Source organism: Poecilia formosa, unplaced genomic scaffold (assembly GCF_000485575.1).
Source record: "Poecilia formosa unplaced genomic scaffold, Poecilia_formosa-5.1.2 Scaffold27, whole genome shotgun sequence".
Lineage (NCBI taxonomy): Eukaryota > Metazoa > Chordata > Actinopteri > Cyprinodontiformes > Poeciliidae > Poecilia > Poecilia formosa.
Window position 1 is genome coordinate 2,198,081 of NW_006799966.1, and position 9,162 is coordinate 2,207,242.

Here is a 9,162-nt window from a genome sequence, read left to right on the forward strand (position 1 = left end):
TGATTACCATCCACTCTGTATGTGGGCGACTGCTGTGTGGAGAATGTGGCTCTGTTCTAATTTTTTGAGTCTTAAATCCAAAGTTTTGTACAGACTAGTTCTAGGATTTTATGAATTTCTAAGATTTGATGTCTTTTTTATAATTATTTATTACATGCCTTGTACATATTAGTGAGTAAAAGTATATATTTGCAGAAATGTGTTTTTGAAGCAGTGTTGTGACTCTGTAGCCTTTTTACCTCATCTTTTTTTTTTTTTTTTTCCACTGACAGGTGTTGATCCTGGTGCCTGTAATAGATTTCTAAAAGCTAACTCTGTAACATAAAAAATAAAATAAAAAGACTGAACTCTGTGACTTGTTTCTGAATATTAAGTCAATGTGGATAAAGATGAACCCCTCTTATGTTAGGTTTGTTTTGATTTCAGAAGTTGCTCACTAAAGAATGATTTGTCCCTCAGCAATGAGTGCAAACATAAGTGTGCAAGCATGTTAGCAGATCTTGATAGAGGAAATATTTAGTCTGCATTAAGGTCAGACACTGAGAAAAAAGTTTCTTTGTTACTTTTTTTAGTGTTTCAACTGTAGCATATTGTAGTATAATGCCGTTTCTTTGCATTCTGATCTCCAGAAACTCACAAGGCAGAAAGAGATCTTAACACCCACATCTCTCAAAAATCTATATTGTTTTCTTCAGTTTAAATTTGTTTGTTGGATAAACTCATACACTGAAGACACTAAATGGCTACATGGACCTGCTAATGGTTCTCCTTCCAGGTAAAGTGCATGAAGGTGACAGGAAATGTGAAAAAGAGACTAGAATTTTATAGAACAAGTAGTCCCTGGGTTATTGTGCTGGGCCATTTAACAGCTTGGAATCAGCTCCTAACACTGTAACAAACAGAAGAGCTGTGAGTAGCAACCAGTTACTTCTCTAATAATTATCTCAACAAAAAGCCATCAATAGGTTTAAGGTCTCATAAAGCAGTCCAGTAGTTCAGGCTGTAACATTAGTTTCAGCATGTTTACCTTTGGATTGATTTTAGGATGGCCTTCCACCCAAATTCTTTTCATCTTATTGTTCCTCCATGTATCTTTGTTCTACACCTTTTGCAATATCCTATGTATTCCCTCTTTTCTTTCTGCTGATGCCAAATGTTTACGTAGGAAGAAAACTGTTGATCATCAGAGATGAAGATTCTCTGGTGAAGAATCACCAGAGAAGAGATGAAGATTCTTCTCTGGTGAAGAGAGAAGAACCTCTCTATCAGTGATTCTTCTCTGGTAAAGAATCTAGTGAACAGTCACTTGGAAGAGCAAGGGATTGGAAGAGCAATACCTTTGCTCTTCCAGAAAGGGAGTTTCTCTTCCCTTGCCGGAATTCATACCACTCAAGAAGATTTTGACTGATTTTAAAAGACACTAAAATAATTGAAATTCATCTCCATACAATTTAACCTCATCAGAAAAATATATATAATGGTCATTGTAGTTATTGTTATTATAAATGAGTCAATAGTTAGTCTTTGTTGAGATTTTATTAGCAAAAAAGACTCTTAAGACAGTGCAGCAAAACAGCAAAACATGGGGGGAAAAGTCGTATAAGTTATAAGAGTTTAGAAAAAGATGGATATTTGTTCAAATGAGAGACCTGGTTGAGGTCTAACTATAAACAAAACCTACCAGTTCTCCAGCTCAGCCATTGGGCCCCTGATAGTCTTTGAGCCAAGCAACAACTTCACCACCAAAGGCCAGGTCTCACTGCTACTTAACGCCATTGTCACACAGAAAGCTTGATGAACAAAATACTCCTCCAAAGTGGAAGTAACAAAAAAAAAGTGATACCTTTACACTCTCATTCATGTGGACTTATTTGGCCACCCCCTACATAAATAGTGTTTAAAGTTGTCTGCCAGGGTATATCCTCACTTTGGCATTCCAGCACACTCACAAAAATGCTAAAACATTTACATCCTTCTTCATGCCAGAGACAACTACGGAACTTTGAAAACTGTTGCTGTGTGTGACTTACTGGAACACCGCCAGGTTGAGGTTTGCTTCAGTGACTGGGAGGGTGACAACAGCTAATTCCATATTGTGACCTTTGGCATTTTTTACACCACGTAAATGAGTGCAAACAAGTACAAAACATGAAAAAGATCACAGGACAGACAGAAACTCCAGCCCTGCAGCAACGCAGTATTTTGCTGAAGGAAATGGACCCTTCCCCTTTCGGTCAGACCCACCCGCTGCAGCTTTGTCACCCAAGTGAGATGAACCTTGTTAGCAGATAGTTGCCGGAGGAGGCTACGGCGGCTCCATTGGGAGAGGTGGCATCCTGACTGTGAGAACTTTGACGCCATCAGGCTGCAAGTGGCACAGCCCAATAACCATATAAATGGGAGACAATAGCCTTGATTGCAATTAGTTTCTCTATTTTATGTCCTGTGTTTAACCCTTTAATATGTCAGACCTCTCCTTGCATTTCAATAGAACAATGTTGTCATGGGACTGGCTAGGGATGCATATATGGTGAAATGATGCAAAGAGGCCCACGCTCCCGAGACAATGCAAATGATTAGAAGTCACACAGTGGTTACAATCTGCTACTGCTTCTCTCAAAAATCCTTTTGAAGCCTCTGCAACACAATCCCTGGTATTAACATAAAAGATGATGATTCACATAAGATGGCTGATTTGACTTTTTTTGAAAACAAGTTGAAAGACGGAATGAAATGAAAAATAAATGCATAATATACTGGTCAAAGTTTAACAATCCACACCTTACATGAAATGTTTTATATCTAGACTGTAGCCTTAAAGAATGCGATACTCAAACCTCCTCGTTGTAGGTCGTACACTCCAAAGGTGACAAGGCTTAACTGATCTACACAGACGAGAGCAGTGTGTGGGCACTTCATTATGTAACTGACTTTGAAGCCAGTCTTTTGATGTCAATGTGCTCTTCTGTCTAACATCAGAACATCCCCCTCCATTTCAAAGCGTCTCCTTCAACTCTCTGAAAACACCACTTCGCCCAGATGTAGAACAGAACCAGAGCTCAGATGATTGATGAGTCCGAAACATTTTTAAATATTGTTCATCTTAAAAAAAAATGTTGTAAATCTTTTTATTCCACTGAATACATGAGCTAGTTGAGTTACACTGAGCTCTGTGTTACTTGTAAGTGACAATGCTTCTCACGTCTGTGTTCTTAATACCCTTGACACCTTGAATAAAGTTTCATTAATGTATAGCAAAGCTTGTATTTGTAATGTGACAAAATGTGTGAAAATAAATCAAGAGGAATGGTTTTATGTTCAAGCCATTGTAGTTCTCCCTTGAATCTTTTTTTTTTCCATTGAGTTAATTCCTAAAAACTGTAACATCTGCAGCAATGAAACAGCTTTTTTCTGCCTATTGTGAAAAAGGATGACGGGTTATCTAAAAGAAGACAGAAAAGAACAGCCGTCATGAGTAAAGATGTGACACCTGTAAAGCCTTTTCCCTTTTGAAGTGCTTGTTTGTATTGTTGGGAGCAACAAAGGAATTTTACCACGTCTGTACTTACAAGAGAGCATTAGTCAAGCTGGGGAGATAACAAAGGAGGAGGGTGATATGGGAGACATACTAATGCGCTCCGCCCTCTACAGGTGTGTGTCAGCGTGGCGCTAAATGCTCTTACTTTTCGTTTTAAAGTTCAGAAGGAACCCCATGTGTTCAGGTATGCTGCTGTAAGATGCAGTCCCTCAGTGGTGGTGAAGGCAGCGAGAGAGGGTGTTTGTGGGAAGGGGGGGTGGCGTCTGGAAGGTTTTCAAAGGGTCATCCACCAGATTAATGCGGGTTGGCGTTGGAGAGGGGAGGATGAAGCAGACATGATCACTCATTAGTCACCCTTTCACCTCTCTGTAGCTCCAAGCGGTTCAGCAGGAAGGATAAGAATGCATGCCTCTCCAGTGTTGGTTACTTTTCTTGCTTGTGGAGGTGTAAGGGTCACAGTTTAATCTCCATTTGCGCCAGTGTTAATCCTGTTTTTATTTATCATTATCTTACAACTGTAGTTTTTTTATTGCCTGTAGTGACAAGGCAAGCCTCATCGTCTTGAGGGTTGTGGTTATGATTTTATCGTTTTTTTTTTTGTTTGTTTGTTTGTTTGTTTTCATAAGTTAAGCTGCTTTGACAAATGAAAACATTGAAATAACTTTTCAATAAATGTACATAATTTTGTAGTAGAGTAAATATTATAAGCAGCTATATTCTCACCTGCTGTGGAATATTCGTTTGGCTTCTTCATTAATTATTAATGGAGAATAGTTAGTCCAAGAGTCTAAAAGTCAGAATTTGAGAGGGACCAAGCTCAAATCAGAGTTTTACCATCTGAAAACAACTCCAATTTTAACTGTTGTAACAACTTTCTTAAAGCTATTTGTTAACATTTTTTGAAACCAGCATCACATTTACACAAAAGCAAACAGTAGGAAGTGCAGCACTAGTTATCTTTCTGCACTAAACAGAAACTTTGAGAACAGAAACTTTGAAGCTTTAAGGTCAGAGCAGTTGTCTGATATAAAGTTATTGCAATGTATAAATAAATAAACATGCTTTAAGTGATCAGTTACTGATTGATTTCTTACGACCGCTCATTTCTACTAAGTAGTAGAAAACACTTTAGATGGTCAGTGCTCAGTTAGTTTCACAGGGAGATGACAGGTGGCACAACGTCCCCTTCCTCCATTTACTATGTACACTATCATAGGCTTTTGCGTAAATAACTACTCAATACAAATGTGACAGATAGTGAAAAGGTAAGAAACAAGGAGTTCATTAGAGTTGTTTTAAGCCTACAGAAGTCCACTGTGGTCTAGGGCTACGTTAACTAACATTTAGCTTTAGCCCCGGGACCATCTAATCTGAATTTAAGCAGTTTATCTCACATAACAGTTTATCAATGACTTTTCTAAACACGTTCTTGTATATATCTGTTAATCAGCTCTTAAAAATATACCACGGATATAGCTTTCAGAAACTTTCAGAAATCACAACGTACAAATAAAAAATAAAAAAAAAAATGGAAAAGCTGCCTACGTTAGCTAAAATGCATACTTCAAAGTGTTGTACTGCCAAAAACGTCATGAAAGAGAATGTGCAAAGTTAATGGTGAGGATTTATGTAATGTTGTAGGACGTCTTAAAGTCAGATGTTAGCTATCTCCAAGATAGGGTTTGTTTTCTCCTCAGTTTTTCTCTTCTGCAGTAACAGATCAGCAACATCTATTTTCTTTTTTTACCTTCTCATCACAATCCATTAAGAGATGCTGAGTTTTGCCTTCATTATAATCTGTTTATCTGAAATGTACTCCGACTCCGAGAGGGACGTTCTGTTTCTGTCACTTTTTTCTCTCTCTTTTTTATCAGCTGTAATGAAAAAACTGTGAGTAAACTTTAACAGTTGTACTTTCCCAATTGCTGCTATGCCACAAACTGTTAAAAACATGTTATTTTTTTAACAAGTACTTTAAAAAGTTTTAACATGTAATGTTTTGTCCTTGCATGGCTTTGTATTGTTTTAGTACAAAACATAAAACTTGTTTTATTTTAGCATAATATTTAAGCTTTTTATAGTATTTTTTTAGGTTTCTTATTTTCAGTTAATTGTTGTGTTTCTTTACAGTGAAACAGGTTGTGATAATATGATTGTTGTTTTAAGTGAGGTAGTACTACTTCAGTGATTCATAAAAATAACAATAAGAAAGCCAATTTCAAAACAAGAAGTCTTTTGAAACATCTCCCAGTAAACACAAAGCTTAAGATGCTTCTGTCCAAACTGTGTTGTCACAAAAGTTTTTTGATGTGGTTTAAAAGAATTAAACTTGTGTAAGACCTTCCAGGAACAGTAACCAATACACTGAGCAATAATCTATTTCCTAAATCCACAGGAACACAGTCTAAGTTAATATTCATTTTCCAAAGGCTTTCTTTGCTTTTTGTCATTGACCATTTAAAATATTTCTGTATTCAATGCACACATTTTGTTTTAGTTCTTTGATTTACAGACTCAGCATAATGTCAAAAGGTGTCCACACCATCATGGACATCTCCTGAGTAATTGAGACCACGTATATCAATTACAAGGTGGCTGGTAGGGGAGAGGAGAGGGGTTATCATTAGCAGAGACTGGTGCTGGCCTTTGGTAGTTCCAGTAATTACCTCACAAAGGGTGGTGCTTGCCTTCCCACTGCTTTTCCCACACTGCACTGCAGGCTCAGAATTCCTGTCGGCCCCAGACCTGCAATCTCCTTGGTTTTAGACAGCAAATTACTGACAAGTCCCATTCTTCTCAGCACTGTAATTGCTTTTTAGTGTTGTTTTTATTGAGGCAACCCTAACCCTCTTGTCCTTCCCTCAATAAAGCTGAGTGAGGGAGGGGGCGAGGGGTTAATATAGATGACATTAGTTCCTAATTGGAAGGTCTAGAACCTACAGGATGTTTCATGCATCTCAGGCCATTTTCTAGGATTTTGGCTAATTTTTCTGCATCGCATTCTGTCAACTTCAACATTTAAAATGTTTGATAAAGGATACGTAGACTCTTCAATATTCCATGAAAGGAGAGAGATTGAGGATTGGAATACTGTGATATAAGTCCCTATATATTAGTCTTTCAATTTATTACTTTCTGGAAATAATTGGTCTCCTTGGCAACACAAACTGCAAGTGGAGAAAACATCTTGAGGTTTATACAGATCCTTAGCATCCTCACATATATTAAACTGTTTTTCCTTTTTCTTCATATGGTCACTTTCCTTTTGTTCACTGCAAGGATGAATACTCAATGTTCCAGAGCCGGACAACCAAACAGTTGCCATTTGATGTGAGGGGAGAAAAAGAAGAAAGAATGGAAAATGGGTGAGGGATTAAAGGATCTAACCAAGATAAAGGGATAGAAGGTTCTTGATGTGATCCAGTTTGGTTGGAAAGATGGAAGGACTTAACAAGGATTTGGGACTTTAGAATGCATTGTGGCATTATGTCCATGTTGTGCAGAATCAACTAAACTGTTTAGTATATTGTGTCTTTTACAGACCTATACGTCGTTCATCCTGACTTTACAAGCAAGTTAACAAAGTGTTTTCAAAAAATGTAAATGGCTGCGTTCCCATTGACTTAAAAAATCCACAAATTGGAATTACAAAGTTAAATTTCCTCATTAATTTAAAAAAATGAAAGAAAAAAAAACACGTTTTTTTTTTATAAAAGGTTTTTGCACTAGGGTGACTTGGTTTTTCGGCTCCATTGAAATTAGTGTATTTTGCAAAACTTCAATTTTCACATCACACGAATTCTTTGATCAACAACTGCATATTAGTAATGGCGGAAAATACATAGAAGCTGACAGGAAGTGATGCGAGGATGATGGCGCAGCATGTTTTTAAATAACTTATTGTGTGAACAAACTTATTCACAAGTGATTTTAACTGTGTTTCTTATGTAATAGAAACACAGCAAGTACGAAAATGTGTTCTGCGCATATTTGTAATGGAAATTCAGCTAGTGAATGTTGCATTCTGGATGATTTTAGCAATTAAAACAACTCTTACTCCAAATTCAGGAACAATCTCTTCTGGAAATGCAGTATTACTATCTACCAATACAGCCCAGTATCTCAATGAAGTACATTTTGATGGATAGTTCAGTTTCTAACATGAGTTTCTGTGAAAAGATCAATACCCAGACCTGTAAATGTCATAGTACTGTTAGTTTAGATGAGGACTAAAAGTTAATCAGATGAGCCTTTTGTTTTAACTGATTTTAGCAGTTTCTGAAAAGATGAAAATTGCCATATCTATAGGAATGTGACTGCATCTGTACTAAGCGCAACAAAATACCTTGAAGCAACAACTTGCAATTGACTGGGGCTGTGACCTTATTCATCTTTGCCAGCGTGTGTCCATCTCACTGTCACTCCAAGCAGGTTTACACCTCTGACCCTGTCATGAGTGTCAAATAGCTTGTCCGAGGCCTTCAGTGAAGCATGATGACAGGCCCTCTAATGCATTACAGCACAAGTGCCATATCTTCCCCGCCTCAGGGCAGACAGGTGCACAGTTGGATGAGACACACATGCCAAACATGCAAACAAACACCCTTATGCATACATTTGATCAAAACAAACACTTGACAAATGATATATTTGGCATAGGAACTGCATGCTAATTAAATGTACCTTTATTTTTATAAGTGAATTAATAGAAAGCCAAGGGCTTTGAACTTAACATGTTTAGTATCAATCCAGCAATGTTTAAACACATCAATTCATTCATTCGGTTGAAAGTATTTTTGATGACCAGGACAACTGAGTCATTTTGCCCCCATTTCAGCAGCAACCATAGCAACCATTTCATACCCAGTCTTACTTTTATTTTTATTCTCTTTTCACTTCTCACATTTTTTTCAGCTAAATGTAGCTTTTAGGCAGACATTATTTTCCATTCCTTGATTTTTATTATGTTTAAACGTATAAATATATAATTTTCTCTTTCTAATGAATTATTTTTGCATGTTAAATTATTCAAATAAATTATGATAAAATATGCAATTTAGGTGTGTTTCATTTTTATTTTGTTTTGAAAGCGAACAAACAAAGATCTTTCCTGCCAACAGCCATCACAATCTACAATAACTTTTTGAAGAATCTGAATTAATATGAATTACAACATTTAATTTCTCTTTGGGTTCAATAAAGTCTTTTTGTATGTATTGTATTGTGTTGCATTGGAAGATCTAGGTTTTGTCCTGTTTAAGCCAGTTGTCCCTCTCATCTTATGAAATATGAAACATTATGACCCATGTTCAAATTCAAATAACTAGACAACCTCTAACAACCTTCTGCTGTTAGATGTTTTATTAGAGTAATTTAACTACGTTTAATAAAACCATAGTTATTAAATTTTTCTTACACTTGACTATCTTCTCCCCATCTACTTAAGCCAGATCCTATGGGGATTTCTCGGGTGGCCTGCGAAAGCCAGCCGAGAAATCTAGTTTCTACAGCGTGTCCTGGGTCTTCCTCTTGGTCTCCTCCTGGTGGGACATGCACGGTACACTTCCCCAGGGAGACCCTCTGGAGTGATATCTAGTAGAGTGTAGAGTGCAAACTAGTTTTCT